The 18,819-nt window shown below is 39.6% G+C and overlaps 1 long non-coding RNA gene across 2 annotated transcripts in view; it reads left to right on the top strand.

The window, feature by feature from the left end:
• LOC101902479 (uncharacterized) overlaps positions 1-18,819 on the top strand; it is a 157,902-nt gene that overhangs the window by 86,426 nt on the left and 52,657 nt on the right. Inside the window, exon 4 of one of the 2 annotated variants that reach the window (XR_235861.5) lies at positions 6,371-6,945. The exons of the other annotated variant lie outside the window; for it this stretch is intronic. This is a non-coding gene — a long non-coding RNA (uncharacterized lncRNA). Of the gene's footprint in view, positions 1-6,370; positions 6,946-18,819 lie in introns of those variants that run through there. 2 annotated transcript variants of the gene reach the window in all.

Below are 18,819 nucleotides of genomic sequence, written 5' to 3'. Positions count from 1 at the left end.
TAAAGTCTATTAGACTCCATGTTTCTTGTACATTTGACCAGATGTGTCAGTTTTATTCACAGTATATCATAGTCCTTTGTGAACTTGTATACTTTTTACTCCTCAGTGTATTTGCTATGAAATGTTTCCTTTCCGATAAAAAAAAAAATATGGCACGTTTTCTTGTTATCTTTTGGTTAAGGGAGGTAGGAGTACTCCTTTCAAGGAAAACAATTAAAAGTAATATAAAACTACAGTGTCAAAGTATGATGATCTTTTTATGCAAATACTACCTTGCAGTTTTTAACCATCTGTTCTTAATTGCGCTTGCATGAGATTATCCTCATATTCTAAGAGATTGTACTGTGAATGCTTAGGTATGTGTCTAGAGATCCCAAGAAAGTAGGAATCAACATCATATATGTTAAAAGAAATTAGTCAAAGGAAAAATCTTACCTTTGTTTGTGCATGAAAGATGGAACTAAATTGAAAAGAAGGAGATAAATTTTCTATTTCTGTGGTGGAACGAGTCAAAGGTAAACCATGGTGATTCTGTTTAGGGATCCATATATATGCATATCATGTAGTAAGACACAATTGCTTCCATAGCAATAAGCTACTTTTATTTGTTCTTGTTTGTTATGAAGTAAGCTTTGTTGTTCTCCGGGGCCCCAAGAGATTTTAGAAGACGATAATATGAAGATGGATAAAGCATAGTCTGTATCACATCTGTACCGAGGGAAGTCAATATATTTTTAGTGTAAGAAAATTGGTTGTAACTTGTTGATAAAGACGAACCAGTTTGCAAAGAAAGACTGTTTGAAATCTCAGAGAATGAGTCTTGAACCTTGGAGAGCTGATATAGGATGGGTAAGACCCGGGACAACAGTTAGTTGATAGCATTTCTGGAGCACACATCAAGTGCAGAATACTGTAAAGGATGTAATGTTCGTTCCAATATTGTACCGTGTGACATGTATAGTTTGACAAATTTATAAATTGATAGAGAAATATCATTAGGGCCGCTGGTTTGACTGCAGAGAAGTAGCATAAATGATCCTCTGTCCAAGTGGAAATGTTTTCTGCTGCTTTTTCTTTCATTCCTACTTAGAAAAATCACATGAAAACTATAGAACTGGGGAGTACCTTGGATATCCAGTTTCTGCTTTTTAGAAATTAAGAAATGGGGAGGCTCAGAGAAGGTGTCTGAGTTGTGCTAGGTAACCCAGCTAGAGAGTGGTCTATTCAGGATGGGAAACCAGATCTGTGGTCCAATTGTCATTTAATATACTGCACAGAACAGGCACCCTGTGTTGCTTGCAAAAATAGCAGTTCAGTTCAGAATGCATTACTAAAATAATTCTTTCAACATTTACTGCTTACTGAGACTTAGAATGGTTGTTTTGTATCAAGCAGCCTTGATGTTTCGTCTCATACATAGAGAATTTATGACTGAGTCTTCTTCCTGTGTATTTTGTAAGGTGACGAGGGGTTATTAATGGACATATGGTGGGACCTGTAACTTGCTTTGTGTCAGAGTGGGAGGATGAAATGTGGTCGTGTAATTGCCGTATGTTGGTAATGTCTCCAGACAGCAAGCTAAAACATCTGGATTATGGTCCCACCTCTGCACTAATTAACTCTGTCTTCTGTCATCTGACCAGAGAAAGCTTCAGTTAAATAATCTCTAAGGTCCCCACAAGCTGAAATACAAGAATATTCTAGATCAGGAAAAATCTAGTGAAACTTCAGTCTATACTTATTATAAGGCGTTTATGGGCTAAAGATGTGCAAAAGTCTACATCTGCTTCACCACAATTCACTAAACAACTGCCCAACTTTTAATTTCATGCTGTCTTTTGGGTTTTCTTACAAAGTTGTCTAGCTTGAATGGTCAAGTGTATAAAGTGAGTACGTTTACACTAATACATGCATTACAACCGCAATGTACTCTCAAGTCCACTAATGCAGAGCTGAAACACCCATGCTTGTCTGACTTTCTTTGCACGTGTCATTTTCCCTGCCTACTGTCTCTTTACTTCACCTTGGCCTTGGCCTACCGAGTTCCTACTCACCTTCTAAAATCCATCTCAAATGTAATATCCTCAGGAAGCTTCCTATAACCATCCCAGGTGTCAGTCAGACCAATATTTATTGCTCACCTACACTCAGTTGGTAAAGAATCCACCTGCAATGTAGGAGACCCCAGTTTGATTCCTGGGTCAGGAAGATCCACTGGAGAAAGGATAGGCTACCACTCCAGTATTTGTGGGCTTCCCTAATGGCTCAGCTGGTAAAGAATCTGCCTGCAATGCAGGAGACCTGGGTTCGATCCCTGGGTTGGGAATACCCCCTGGAGAAGGGAAAGGCTACCCACTCCAGTATTCTGGCCTGGAGAATTGCATGGACTCTATAGTCCATGGGGTCACAAAGAGCTGGACATGAGTGAGTGACTTTCATTTCACTTTCACTACTTGCAAAGCATTCTGCCAGTATGTCAGGGTGGTCACAGTTCCAGTTCTCATAGCTTAGTAACAAAGACTGTTCTGTGCTGTGCTTAGTCGCTCAGTCGTGTCCGATTCTTGTGACCCCATAGACTGTAGCCTGCCAGGCTCCTCTGTCCATGGGATTCTCCAGGCAAGAATACTGGAGTGCATTGCCATTTCCTTCTCCAGTCAGTAGCAAAGACTAGAATCAAGTAAATGATTACAAATAAATAATAATTACAGGAATGCCAAATGATGAGAGGGAGAAGCACTGAGTGCTCCTGGGAAGTCTCTTGGAGGAAATGACACTCAGGCAGAATTAGTGGCCCTCTCCTCTGTGTTCCCACAGCACTTTATTGCCTGTGCACTGGTTATATTGCATTCTTACCAGTATCACAGGTTAATAGATCTACCTCCTGTTCTAAACCTGTGTTCTCCAGCATGGTAGCCACTAGCCACATGCAACCTTTATGTTTAAATTTAAGATTATTAAAATAAAATCTCAATTCCTCAGTCACACTAGCCACGTTTTAAGTGCTCAGTAGCCACTTGCTACTACTGGCTACTGTACTGGACAGCACAGACAGAGTATTTCCATCACCATGGAAAGTTCTGTCAAACAGTGTCCCTCCAAATAATAAATTCCTCAGTGTCAAATATTGTATTCAATTCATCTCTGTATCCCCACCCTGAACAGGTATTTATGTAGCAGGAGCTCAATATTGATCAATTCTCTCATTTACTTACTCAAAAAAATATTTGTATATATGCCTATTATGTGCCAGGTGCAATTCTTTCGTGGAACTGGCATTTTAGTATGGTTGAGGGAAATTGAAGAGACAACAAATCAGCAAGTAAATATGTAATATAAGAGATGGCAATGTGGAGAAAAATAAAACAGGTTGTTATTCAGGAAGTAACAGGAGAAGGGATGCGGAGTGAGCAGCTTGCTTTTTTATATAAGGTGGGCAGGAATGACCTCCCTGAGGGGGTGAGCCCTGCAGAGGGAACAGCAAGCCCAGTGCCCCTGGAGCAGGTGTGTTTGTCTTGTTCCAGGAACAGCAAGAAGGCTGGTGTTCCTGGAGCTGAATGGGTGCTGCAGAGAGTCACAGAAATGAGGGCAGTGGACAGCAGAGGAGGGAGCAGGGCCTTTGGGTTTTACTCCCAGTGAGATGAGAAGAGATGGGAGTCATTGACAGGACAAGTGAAGGGGTTGGACTTAGGTTTTACATGTGGCCAGTCTGGTTGCTGCTTTGAGAACAGACTGAAGGGCACAAAGCTGGTGACCCGTTAGAGGCTCTTGGGCAAGAGGAAACAGTGGCCTGATGGATGGACAACGAGGGCTGTAAGAAGTGTATATATTCTGAATGCGAAGCAGGCAGGATAGAGTGACAGATTACACAGGAAATGTGGGGGAAAGAGGGGAGGAAAGGAGCCTCCAGGTATTCTGGCCTAAACAAGTAGAAGAATGGAATTTGGATCCACTGAAGTGAAGATGCCTCTGAAAGTTGTGAATTGGGTAGGAACATCAGGAATTTGGTTTTGGACATAAGTTGAAACATTGTTTGGGCATGAGTTAGATTTTTGTATCTTAGGTCCAGGGCAGAGGTCTGACTAGCGGTCTACATGCTTGTTGACTCACTGACTAATTGAGTGAGTGAATGAGACATTACCTTAAGACAGTAGTTCTGAATGTGAAGCTGTAGGACTTAGGGAACAATTTGCCTATGGACAAGAGAAAAATCAAAAGGGAGGCCTTAGCACCTGAGCAGGCAAGGAAGGAATGTTCAGTGCCACCGGTAAGATTTATTCATTCATCCTTAGGATTATGATTTGAACAGGGACTTTAAGGCTTTAAATCCAAAATTTTCTCCTGTTCAGATGTTGGGGCAGGATGTGTTAGTTTCCCATGGCTGCTATAAAAATTACTACAAAGTTAGTGGCTTACAACAACATGAATTTATTATCTTCCAGTTCTGGAGGTCAGAAGTCTGAAATGAGTCTCAGGTGTAGGCAGGGCTGTGCTCCTTCAGAGAGGCTCCCTGGAAGAATTTGTCTTTCTCGTTGTCACTCTGACTCTGATTCTCCTGCCTCCCTCTCTCACTTATAATAACCCTTGTAATTACATTGGATAATCCAGGCTCACCTCTCCATCTCGGGGTAACTGGTTGAAGCACCCTTAATTCCATCTGGAACCTTAATTCCCCCCTGCCATGTGCTAGAACATATTCACAAATTCTGGGACTTAGGAGGTGGATACACTGGAGGAGGTGATGTCTTGAGTTTGTCCATTCCTTTAGTGCTGAAAGGTCAATATACAGCAATAAAAATGATTGAGAGGATGTCTAGAGTATAAACAAAGCCTAATTAGACGTCCTCTCTATCGTTTTATTATTGTATATTGATCTTTTGACACCGAAAGTAAAAAAAAGGCTAAGAAAAGCTAAGCAAAAGAGGAACTTGAACAGGAGTCAACATTTACACCAAGTCATGCACATGTTCTGCTTTCAATTAACCTTAAGAATATTTATGGTATATGTAAAAACAAACTCAGCCCTAAGAATATTGTGCCGGAGGGCTTATGTGTGTGAGTGTGTGTGTCTGTGTGTTTGTGTAATTATTCCATATAAACATTTTTATTGGTTATAAATCTTATACAAAATCATATAAAATGAATGCTGGAGTTTGTTCTATGCTGCTCCCAGGGTTTATTTTTTGACTTTTATGTATAAATTAGATTTATGAGGACCATATTTTCTGAACCCAGAGTTTGTAAAATGCAAATGTCCATATGGGGGTCATGGGATAAAACATATGAAGTTGAGATTATCCTGGGGTTACTATTTTATATAATTGGTCCAAAACCCATCAGATCTTATTCTGAAATGTCTCCCCCAGCTATTTTCACCAATGTTCTCATGACTGCCTTTTCAGGCCAGGCCAGGACCACCATGCATGTGCACTAAGTTGCTTCAGTCATGTCCGACTCTTTGTGTTGCTATGGACTGTAGCCTGCCAGGCTCCTCTGTCCATGGGATTCTCCAGGCAAGAATACTGGAGTGGGTTGCCATGTCCTCCTCCAGGGGATCTTCCCAGCCCAGGGGTTGAACCCGAATCTCTTTTGTCTCCTGCATTGGCAGGCAGGTTCTTAACCACTAGTGCCACCTGGAAATTCCAAGACCACCATACCAGCTCTCTAATTTGCCTTACTCAGGTGAATCTGGATGCAGAGAGTGCAGTGTTTAAGAAAGAAGGTTCTGGAATCAAATAATCTGAGTCCAGCCTTCTGACTATTTACTAGGTGGATGCTGCTGAGTCACTTCAGTTGTGTCCGACTCTGTGCGACCCCATAGACGGCAGCCCACCAGGCTCCCCCGTCCCTGGGATTCTCCAGACAAGAACACTGGAGTGGGTTGCCATTTCCTTCTCCAATGCATGAAAGTGAAAAGTGAAAGTGAAGTTGCTCAGTTGTGTCGACCCTCAGTGACCCCATGGACTGCAGCCCACCAGGCTCCTCCATCCATGGGATTTTCCAGGCAAGAGTACTGGAGTGGGGTGCCATTGACTAGGTGGATGGCTGTAGACAATTACCTCACCTCTGTAAACCTATTTCTTTCCTGTACAATGGGGATGGTACTGATCTCACAGAGCTGTCATGAGGTTTATACTAAATTAAGGAGTACACAGACTTGTCTAAGACAGCTAGTCATCAAATTATTGATTATCAGATCCAAATCTACCTCTGTTGCCTTGATTTTTGGTAATGGAGCTGGACCTTTTGCTAGCTGGGGCAATATTAGGCTTTGTCAAGAGATGGCTCTGGAGGGAACCTGCAAGGCAAACAGATAATAGGACTTTTCTTACCAATTCTTGTGTCTTTTTTTTTTCTTTTTTTTTCTCCTAAGGCTCGGCTATCAGTGGTAGCAGGGAGACCCAGTGGAGTTCACCCTCCAGTGAGTTTCTCTGGCACTCCAATGGGCAGTTTTCTACATGCCACTCTGAGTTGCCCATACCCCAGGAAGCAACTTCCAGAAGACTATCCCTGACCTACAGTACCCAAGCAAATGTTGCTGGCACGTCACTGGACAGCTTCCTGTGAAATAGCTCTGGCCTACAACATCCCAGAAACCTTGCCACCCAGTAAGCTCTAATCATACCCTCTCTAGGACTGAGGTCTGAATCTCAGCCTTAAGGGGAGCTAGGGTGGTGGAGGTCCTTTTCCAAATTTGTTTCTTTTTTAGTTATCCTCAACTTAGAAGTATTAGTTGTTCTCTATATTCACTATTATTGTGTTCTTTGGTCTTCTTTTTTTCTCATTTCATTATTAACCACCTTAATTAATAATTGTTTATATTAAATTGTCCTTATTCAAAATACTGATATGGTTTTTGTCTTCTGAGTGAACCCTGACTGAGATATTAGCAAAAACAGTAAGCAGAAAAATAAACTTTTGAGATACATGAGACACATAAATAATCTGAAAGTGATTACAAAATAATTATATGTGAAATGAATGAAGTACTAAAAGAAGTAATATAAGCCATAAATATTAGGGCCCTATGAAAAAAGAATATAATATACAGATTGAAAAGAGGGCTTCCCTGGTAACTCAGCTGGTAAAGAATCCACCTGCGATGTAGGAGACCCCAGTTCGATCCCTGGGTCGGGAAGATCTCCTGGAGAAGGGATAGGCTACCCTCTCCAATTTCTTGGGCTTTGCTGATGGCTCAGATGGTAAAGAATCTGCCTGCAACTTGGGAGACCTGGGTTCAACCCCTGGGTTGGGAAGATCCCCTGGAGAAGGGAACAGTTACCCACTATAGTGTTCTTGGCTGGAGAATCCCATGGACAGAGGAGACTAGCAGGTTGCAGTCCATGGGGTTGCAAAGAGTTGGACAAGACTGATCAACAAGAGTTGGACAAGATTTCACTTTCACTTGAAAAAGAACTAAATAAAATGTTTACTAATTACAAAAAAGTAGTCATTAATTAAGATTTAAGTGGGAGAACTAATATTTGGTTAGATTCTGAATAACAAAGAATTGATGACTTTAGGATAGACTTGAGGAAATTGTCCAGGATGTAGCAAAGAAATTAGAAATAAAATATTAAAAAGAAAAGAAGTACAATAAAATAAATAAAGTACAATAAAATAAAATACAATAGAATAAAATCAAATGGGTACAACTGAATAAGATGATCCAACATGTATCTAATAGGAATCTTCTTTTTTCCTCTCTCTGTATCAGCTATATCTACACCTGCTGCTGCTGCTAAGTCGCTTCAGTCGTGTCCGACTCTGTGCAACCCCATAGACGGCAGCCCACCAGGCTCCCCCGTCCCTGGGATTCTCCAGGCAAGAACACTGGAGTGGGTTGCCATTTCCTTCTCTAATGCATGAAGGTGAAAAGTGAAATTGAAGTCGCTCAGTCGTGTCCGACTCTTAGCGACCCCATGGACTGCGGCCCACCAGGGTCCTCCATCCATGGGATTTTCCAGGCAAGAGTACTGGAGTAGGGTGCCATTGCCTTCTCCGTATCTACACCTATATATCTATAGATATATAAATTTTATATCTTTTCAGAAAGATAAAATAGAATGAGGAAAGAGACAATATTTTGATAGAGATTAAGAACTTTTCAGAACTGAATAAATACAGTTGGGTTTATTCTAGGATTGTGTATGTGTGTGTGCATGTGTGTGTGTGTGCATGCACGCTCAGTTGTATCCAGCTCTTTGTGATGCTATGGATGGTAACCCACTATATTCCTCTGTCCATGGAATTTTCCAGGCATGAATACTGGAATGGGTTGCCATTTCCTTCTCCAGGGGACTTTCCTGACCCGGGGATTGAACCCTTGTCTTATGCACCACCTGCACTGGCAGGTGGATTCTTTACCCGTGTGCCACCTGGGAAGCCCATATTCGAGGATTACAGAGATAATTTAACTTTCTAAAGTCTAGTGGAATTTACCATGTTAACGTATCAACAGAGAAAAATTTTGCTCATCTCAGGTTAACAAATCTTCGAAAACCATGAGTAAAAGGAAAGTTTACTTAAAGAAAAGATTTCTACCTAAAACAATGTGAATCTCACATTTAATGATGAAACATATGAAACATTCTTTTAAAGTCAGGAATAATTTAGGATGCCTGCAATCACCACTTCTATTTAGCATTGTACTAGATGCTGTAGCCAGTTCAACATGGCATAGGGAATGGAAAAATAAGAAACCACTGTCACAGGGATCCCTGGTGGTCCAATATTTAGGACTCTGTGCTTTTGCTGCTGAGGGTTTGGGTTCAAGCCCTGGTTGGATAACTAAGATCCCACAAGTTGGGTGAAGCAGTCAAAAAAAAAAAAATGAAGAGGAAGAAAGAAACCACTGTCATAGATAGTATAATTTTGCACATAAAAAATTCAAGAGACTCTACTTACAAATTAGTAGAAATAATCAGACAGTTGAAGGTTATTGTCTACAAAAACTATATACAAAGTTAATAGTACTTGTTTACATCAAATACAATTGTTTTAAAAATAGAATTTTTAAAAAAGCCTATTTTTCTAGCCACAAAACTATAAAATATGTGAGATTAAATTTAACATACTATGTATGGAACTTTTATAGAAACCTAAAATATTATTGAAGAATTTATGCTGTGTTGTGTGCTATACTAAGTCACTTCAGTCATGTCCAAGTCCTTGCAATCCACTCTTCTGTCCATGGGATTCTCCAGGCAAGAATACTGGAGTGTGCCATGCCCTTCTCCAGAGGAAAATATATAAAGAGATCTAAATGGAGAATTATGCCAAGTTTTTTTGATAGGGAGTCTTGGTATTTAAAAATTTTGATTCTCAAAAATCCATAAAACCAAAGTTAGTTCAATCTAATTCTTAAATTTTCTCAGGACTTGACAAATTGTTTCAAACATTAAATGGGTGATGAATAAAGGGGCAAGGATAACTAAAAGAAAACGTTTGCTGCTGCTGCTGCTGCTAAGTCGCTTCAGTTGTGTCGGACTCTGTGTGACCCCACCAGGCTGCCCCGTCCCTGGGATTCTCAAGGCAAGAACACTGGAGTGGGTTGCCATTTCCTTCTCCAATGCATGAAAGTGAAAAGTGAAAATTGAAAGTGAAGTCGCTCAGTCGTGTCCGACTCTTCACAACCCCATGGACTTCAGCCTACCAGGGTCCTCCGTCCATGGGATTTTCCAGGCAAGAGTACTGGAGTGGGGTGCCATTGCCTTCTCCGAAGAAAACGTTTGATGAAGATTAAAGAGAATGAACTTTATCATTTATCAAGAGTTGTTATAAAGGGATAGTCATTAAACTGTATTGTATTGCCAGAAGAATGCACAAATATATCAGTGTAACAGAACAGGGGACCTACAAACAGCTGTGTGTATATGAGAAATGAACATATGAGAGCACTACGTTCAAGTCAGTGGTGTAAGATCAAATAGTAGGTGATGATCCTAAAATTGACTAGTTACATTGGAAAAATAAATTTGTGAGCCTACCTGATACCATACATAAAAATAAATAAATCCTACATGGATTAAAAATGTAAAGATAAATTACATTAAGAAAATATTTACATTAAGAAATTTACATGTAAAAATTAAGAAAAGTAAGAACGTTTATGATGTTAGAAGCTGTTTAAAAAGCTCTTACACAGATTTAAGAAGCACAATCCTCATGTAGAAAAAAGGAAACCCTGGTGCACTGTTGATGGGATGGTAAATTGGTGTATCAACTATGGAAAACAGTACGGTGAATCCCCCCAGAATTAAAAATAAGACTACCACATCCAGAAATTCCCCTCCTAGGTATTTATCACAAGAAAATTAAGACACTAACTTGAAAAGATAAATGCCCCTCTATGTTCAATGCGTATTATTTACAATAGCCAAGATATGGAAGCAGCCTAAATGTCCATCAAATAGATGAATGAATAAAGAAGATATGAGACTATACACACACACAGTGGGATATTATTCATAAAAGAGAATGAAAGCTTGCCATTTGTGACAGTATGGATGGATCTAGAGGGTATTATGCTAAGTGAGTTACGTCTGGCAGAAAAGGGTAAATACTGTGTGACTTCACTTATAAGTGGAATCACAAACCAAAACAAAGAAGCAAGCATAACAAAACAGGAAAAGAGTTATAGATTCAGAGAACAGACAGGTGGTTGCCAGAAGGGAGGGGGTGGGAGAAGAAAGAAATAGGGGAGGGAGATTAAAAGGTACAAACTTTCAGTTGAAGAAAAAGAAGCACAAGGCTTAAAAAAATTGATAACTTTAGCTATCAATTATTGATAACTTTAGTTATCAATATCAAATTGATAACTTTTAGACCACAAAATGGAAAGATAAGCCCCATATTGGTAGAAAATATTTATAATTCAAGCAACCAGTAAAGGATTAGGAAAGAAAATATACATTAAATAAAACCCTAAAAGCAATAAAAAGGAAATATTTCAATAGAGAATGGATATAGGATATGGCTCCTGCTGCTAAGTCGCTTCAGTCATGTCTGACTCTGTGTGACCCCATAGATGGCAGCCTACCAGGCTCCCCCATCCCTGGGATTCTCCAGGCAAGAATATTGGAGTGGGTTGCCATTGCCTTCTCCATAGGATATGGAGCGCCAATTAATATAAGAAGAAATCTTTAATGTCAATACATAGATAAAATGTTGCAAAACCTCACTGATTATTTATTAGGAATGATGAAAGTTAAATTGAGACAATATTTCATAATTAGTAGATTGGCAAAACATAGAAACTGGTTGTATGATGTGTTGGCAATAATATGGGAACATAGAAACTTTCAGAAGCTACTGGTCTTAGGATACATTGACACATCTATCTTGCTGCTGCTGCTGCTAAGTTGCTTCAGTTGTGTCCGACTCTGTGCGACCCCATAGACGGCAGCCCACCAGGCTCCCCTGTCCCTGGGATTCTCCAGGCAAGAACATTGGAGTGGGTTGCCATTTCCTTCTCCAATGTGTGAAAGTGAAAAGTGAAAGTGAAGTCGCTCAGTCGTGTCTGACTCTTTTCGACCCCATAGACTGCAGCCTACCAGGCTCCTCCGTCCATGGGATTTTCTAGGCAAGAGTACTGGAGTGGCTTGCCATTGCCTTCTCTGACATCTACCTTGGAGAATAATTTAACAATACCTTTGGAGTTGAAAACATGTGTACCCTACAAGACAGCAATTTTACTTTTAAGTTATATATCTTGGTTGAATGCTCAAATGAGGAGGCACTCTGAAAAATTCCAGTGCCTCATTGTTGTATTAGCAAACATTGGAAACAACATAATTGTTTAAGGAGATGGATAAATTAAACAGAATTTAGTAGAATACTAAAAAGCAAAAATATGAATTAGAAGTGTACATATCAGTGTCTGGGAAGGAAGGAGTGGTATCTCTGAGAGTTTATTTGTATCTGCTACATTTATTTTACAAATATAGGAGGCAAACATTGTAAAAAATCAACAGTTGTTAAATTAAGGGGGAGGATGCTTTGTGTTTTGTTATATTTTTATCTGTACTTTTAAATCTGTTTGAAATAGTTCATAGTCAAAGTTTAAATATTCACGGGGGAAGCCCTTTTAAATGGAGGCAATAGTAAAAAATGTTAAGGTCTTTTATCTAATCCTATTGTGACCCACAACATAAGTTTGAGATAGTAGCTGTGACTTTGGAGGGGGTCTTAGATGTTTATTTATTTGGCTGCGCTGGGTCTCCGTTGTGGCATGCAGGATCTTTAGCTGTGGCAAGTGGGATCTAGTTCCTTGACCAGAGATCGAACCCAGGCCCCCTGCCTTGGGAGCAGGGAGTCTTAGCTACTGGATCACCAGGAAAGTCCCTGGATGGAGTCTTTAATCTTAGAATTAAGAGTGGTTATCTTGCTAGTAACAATAAAAGAAGGAATTTTTAACCTTGGTTTCATTAATACTGTTCTCTAATCAACTAACTGTCCACACGTGACAACATTTATAAACAAATGAAAAGCATTGGTTGCTTGGTGAGTTTGGACATTGTCACACAATTAAGATAGTGAAAGTGAAGTAGCTCAGTCGTGTCTGACTCTTTGTGACCCCTGTAGACTGTAGCCTACCAGGCTCCTCCGTCCATGGGATTTTCCAGGCAAGGATACTGGAGTGGGGTGCCATTTGCTTCTCCAGTTAAGATAAGGAATATTTAAATTGCTTATGGAGCCTAGAGTAACAGGATGCTATTAACATTGCTAACCAATTTGACATAAAAATACTGCATATTATAAAATATTTGAGCGCTATTAACATTTTGGTATCAAGTTCAACTAATTTCTAAGATGGAATTTTTGTGTGGAGTGAAAAGTAGTAAGCAATGATTTGTTTTAATTTTATTTTTATAAAACAACTATGTGTATAGAGTTGAAAAAGTGGTAGCCTTGAACAGAATTTGAGGACTTTAAAGAAATCTTTCCTACATTTACAGGTATTTAGAAATTATAAATTCAATTTCACCTGCAAATGTTTCTAAAATCTTCATAGTGGGAGAATTTCTTAAAGTTTTATTTACTTATTTTTTGGCTATGCGGCAAAGGGCCTGGGATAAAGAGAATAGGAAGAGCAAGATTTAAAAAGTTAACATGTCAAAGCTTATATATATCTTATATATATAAATATGCAAGTGTGTATATATTCATGCATAAAATGTGTATATGTGTAATTAAAATAGATATTAAAACATAAAATAGTAATCACACTAGTTAGTAAGACTATCAGTGATCTTACTCTTTTGAGTGATAATAACAAGTATTTAATTTGTTCTCATTTATCTTTAATTTCCAGTGATTTCTGAAGGTGCAGTGTGTGAGTGGTCTTTGAAGGAGGGGTTGGTTGGGAAAGGGAGGGAGCTGAGTCCCAAGGGTCCCACACTTAAACCTAGGGTTCTTTATTTCTCATCCCTTAAGTGAAAGTTTGAGTTTAGTTGTCCATTTTGCCATTAGGGGACTTTAGTGGCTAATCATGGTTAAATGCCACTGTTCAGTGTTTTGGGCTCTTCAGAAGGTACTTTCTGCAAGTAACTTTTGACTGAAGAAATTATGATCTTTAGAGAAGATTGTGTTGCAAGCCCTTTGAATTCTTCTATCCTTCTTCCCCCAAACCAGCAACAGGAAAAAAGGAAGACAGAGGCTAGAGGGTCTTGACCTTTTCAGAGCCAACGCTGGTTCTTGATCATCTGACTGAGGCTAGTTACAGGAGTGGCCCATTCTATTCTCATATATTAGAACTGAAATCATTATGGTTGCTGAAAATGTTTAGAGAAGGAAATTCCATAGTACTCAGATTTCATGAAAAGGGAACTCGTGGGGAGGGAAAACTCAATGTATCTAACTGCATTAAACCTTAGAATTATAGAATCCTATGTCATTAAAGCTGAGAGAAACCTTAGAAGTTTTCTAGTTTAACCATTTTATTTTTTTTCTGTTGTAGGGATACTTAAAGCTGTGTCTAAAGGCACAATTGGCTCAACTCTTTTCTAATTTATCTTGACAGTCATAACAGTTAAACCAATTGTGTGTAGAAAGACACAGAGACAATTTCAAGTGGGGTATTAACCTCTTGCTACATTTTAAATATCATTCATAAAAACCCCCAAAGTTTAGAATCTCAGCTTATGGCTTATGTTATCTTGCGTATTTTAAATGCACCATAGTTGAAATTTAAATGCCAAATTGTCTAGATATCACATATGGCCAAATATGCCTTAAATAGACAAGGACTATGCTATTTATAACCTACAGAACACCATGAAAAACTTCATTTTCCTAAGTGTAAAGTGTGGAAGCTAGGATGAAAGAGAGTGTTTCACTTGATTTATAAACTTTAAAATATTAAAAATAAGGCACCGCAAACCAAGACCTGGCTTCCAACATTTAATGAATACTTGACTGTATGAATTGGCTGTCTGAATAAACTGCCTCATTATGATTAGAATGCTTTTTCAAAGTGTTCTTGAAAATTGTCTTCCAAGTAGATGTGAACAGTTCACAAGGTGGGGAAATTGACCCAGATGAATTTTTAAAGTCCATGCAGTTTTTCTGGAGAAAATGGAGAGAAATCTCTGGACGCTATGTATATGAGGCAAAGTAGGGTTTGTAGGAAACAAAGAAATCCTTTTTGGCTTGTAGGTCACTTGTGAGCTGTCTTCTGGCAGACAGCAATGGAATTTAATGTGCAAGACTTTTATTAGGGGAGATGCCTGTGAAAGGAAATAGAAAGGGAGTCGGATAAGCCTGGGAGATTCAGTCCATGAGGCAAGCCTGATGCTGAGAGAGAGAGAGAAGATTGGAAGGAAGCGCCCTAGACTGCTGTGCAGTCTCAGGAAGGTTTGTCTGGGCCTTGAGCCCAGCCTGGACAATAAAGGAGTCTCATGTCTCCTCGGAAGCAGGAACCTATCCACCTGAGTATGCTGCACCTGCTCAGTGGCAGACAGCTGTCTGTGAGGGATACAGCCTTGGGGCAAAGGCACAGAAGAATTTCACAGCAAAACGACTAAGGCCTTGGATCAATTTCACTCCCTGTAATGGGATGGCTGCAACATGTGTTCTCATGGCTGCTACGAGGAACCACGGGCAAAATTATGAAACAGGCAGTCTCATCTATGTTTTTTTGCCTTCTTTTCTCTACCACATCTCTTTTTCTTTATAAGGTGTTGCTTCTTCTCTACTCTTCATAAAACTTTAGTCAGAGCCTTTGCAGTATCTCCAACTCCCAGAGAATGGTTTGATTCTGGAAAAGATCTTACAGTAGGGTACTTACAGTAGGGCAAAATTCCATGTTCTTCAAATATTTTGCTTTTGTACTCCCCTAAAAAAATTTCAAAAAGAATTTATGTATCCACAAATTCTTGGAGTGCCTTATTTTTAATATTTTAAAGCTTATAAATCAAGTGAAACACTTTCTTTTATCCTAGCTTCCACAATTTACACTTAGACAATGAGGTTTTTCATGGTGTTCTGCAGGTTATATATAGCACAGTCCTTGTCTGTATAAGGCATATTTGGCTCTATGTGATTTCTAGACCATTTGCATTTCAATTTCAACTGTGTTTGTGTGTGTGTGCCCGCATGTGTGCGTGCATGTGCTCAGTCATATTTGACTCTTTGTGACCCCACAGACTGTAGCCTGCCAGGCTCCTCTGTCCATGGGATTTCCCAGGCAAGACTATTGGAGTAGGTTGCCATTTTCTCCTCTAGGGGATTTTCCCGACCCAGGGATTGAACCCCAGTCTCCTGCTTTGGGCAGGTGGATTGTTTACCACTGTGCCACCTGGGAATCTCAATTTCAATTGCTGCTGCTAAGTCACTTCAGTCGTGTCTGACTCTGTGTGACCCCATAGACGGCAGCCCACCAGGCTCCCCCATTCCTGGGATTCTCCAGGCAAGAACACTGGAGTGGGTTGCCATTTTCTTCTCCAATGCATTAAAGTGAAAAGTGAAAGTGCAGTCGCTCAGTCATGTCTGACTCTTAGCGATCCCATGGACTGCAGCCTACCAGGCTCCTCCATCCATGGGATTTTCCAGGCAAGAGTACTGGAGTGGGGTGCCATTGCAATTTCAACTGTGGTGCACTTAATTATACAAGGTAGCATAATTTAAAAAAAATGATGTACACATTCACGGATTTTGATGTAGACATCTACAAATTTTCTCCTATAATGCTTCTGTGTATCACAGCAGTGGCATTCTTTCCTAGGATTCCATAATCAGGCTCTCTTCTCTTGTTTACTATATTATACCAGAGATTCAGAGCAGCTGCAATGGCTAGGGGGATCCAGGTAGCAGGGCTTCAGTGAATGGATGAAGGTTGAGATGAGTTGGGGCCACTTTTTAATGGAGAGCCATCATCTGTTATCTCACTTACCCCACATGTGTTGAAGGGGACCTGCTGAGAACAATAATGTCGAGGGGACCTAAAGCTTAATGTAATTGACTCTGGGATCCTGGCAAGGCAGGTGCTACCTGGCTAGGCCCCAGTCAGCTCTTAGGGTACAACATGGCATAATAAAGCATTGTTGAGTGTTAACACAGAACTTAATCACTGCTGTTCCTCTTAGATAATGTTCTCTCTCAATTCTTGAACTTCATTTGTATCTCAAAGTTTATTTTCTGCAGGTTGCCTGCATCGTATCCAATGTAGGCCCACTCCCCCTACTCCTCCCAAGCAGACTGGTGCACTTTGCACTAGGTGACATTGCTTGTCCTTAACTGTGACCTGGGGAATAGTGGATTGTTTCTAACATGCTCAGAGCATTTCTAATTTCCTCCAAGTGAGTGTCCATGTGCCAATTCCTAGTTGAATTCTGATGGAGAAATTCATTACTGACCATGGTGGAAATCTGAAATTTGCAGCCTATTGTAGACTTAAAAAAGGAGAGATCCGATACAGAGAAAATGCATACTTCTCCTCACACAGCCTTATTCTAATCTTCATTCAAGTTCTTTCTTCTTGCTCTCCTATATTGGTTGTGGTTTATACAGAATACAATTCAGTCATTTTGTTTCCATTTGCAGTTCAAGGACATCTTGGCATTTCCTTCTATTTTTGGCTAGTTCAGCATATTGCTGTTACTAAGTTTATAGACTCTGCTTTTGTTTGGGGAAATGATCTGATTTTTCAATAGAGTAGGATTTAGTCTAATATACTTTAAAATAAAAATTTTTAAATTGCCTTTTTACTCCTTACTTAGACATTTAGTTGATTCTCCTGCATACAGTTCTTTATGGATGAGATTTTCATTTAACACCACGATTTAGATTAAATTATTTTCTTAAAATCACATTGCTCGCATAGTCTACTTAGTTCTCTAATTCCCGCATGTTCCACTATTGCCGAATCAACTTCATCTATATAATGTGACTGAAGAGGCAGCCTTCATTCACCACACAGCACAATCTGTTAAAGTGGTAAATATTATCCATTTCTATTATTAGAGCTGAAATAGAATTTTCCCTTGCTGCATTTTCAAGATGCAACATAATTAGATAGCCAGCATGGAAAAGTCAGAAATAGTGGAAGCTAACATTGTCATATCTGTACCAGGGAAGCTTGAATTCAGTCTGCCTTGCCTGGCTCCTGACTCATTCACACAGTGCCCTCGGCCATCTCATTCCCTGTGTGAATTATAGGGTGCTATGTGAGCTTTGCAGGTATTGAGGTAAGGAAGCGTGAAGCAACGTTTCCAATTCTATATTCGTTTTCAGACTGAAAGACAACAGGGAAATTCTTACTTGATGTTTCAATTCTCTTTGGCCTCCAACAGACACACCTTCCCGGCTCTGAGAAGTAGCCAAGGAGTTCTTCATTCTACCTAGAGAGACTTCTGACTTCTCCCTTCTTTACCACAAATCAGAATTGTTTAAAAAATAGAAACCCACAACTGTCCTTTCTGCAGAAGTGTTATTGAGATTCCTGCAGTGTTCAATTCTTGGCAGAAGTGAGAGAGGGATGTGGGAGGGTTGTGTGTGTGTGTGTGTGTGTGCGCGCGCATGTGTGTGTGTTGACTTCACAAAAGTGACTGAGGAAGGAACTGGGCTACCTAGAGAAAACTGCAAAGAAGTAATTTTCTTTTTTTACAAAAACATGTTACTAGAAGAGCTTTATAGTTAAAAATCAGATTCATTTTTGGCCTATCAGTTTGTGAAAGTAAAACTTTTACATCTTCAACAGGGTTATTAACATCGTAGTGTACCAGTTAATGCCTTCATTGAGTGCATCAGTGGAATTCAACTCAGTTCTCCCAATACTCAAGTTGTGCATTAATCACTGATACAGCATGGCCTGCCTTGTCTCATTGCTTAAGTAGTTTCCTACTCTTTTATTTTATTATTCAACCATAGCATATCGAGGATTCTAGGCAAAGTTAAAAGGGTAGCATGGTTTGATCTGTTTAATAAACATTAGATAATGTTGCTGGTTTACTAGAGTCATCTGATTTGAAACTCCCCATGGAAATCTTCCTTATGACTCATGTACTTTGAAATTAGAAGAGATGCAAACCTCTGGGCTTTCTTCTTTTTTCCTGCCCTTTTTTTAAATTTAAAACATTTTAAAAAATTCTTTTTATTTTGTATTAGGATATAGTCGATTAACAATGTTGTGATAGTTTCAGATGAACAATGAAGGGATTCAGCCATACGTATACACGTACCCATTCTCCCCCAAACTCACCTCCCATCCAGGCTGCCACAAGACTGAGCAGAGTTCCCTGTGCTATATAGTAGATCTTTGTTGGTTACCCATTTTGAATATAACAGTGTGTACATATCCATCCCAAAGTCCCTAACTATCCC

This window comes from Bos taurus, chromosome 9 (assembly GCF_002263795.3).
Source record: "Bos taurus isolate L1 Dominette 01449 registration number 42190680 breed Hereford chromosome 9, ARS-UCD2.0, whole genome shotgun sequence".
Lineage (NCBI taxonomy): Eukaryota > Metazoa > Chordata > Mammalia > Artiodactyla > Bovidae > Bos > Bos taurus.
This window is presented reverse-complemented; position numbering and strand designations above follow the sequence as displayed.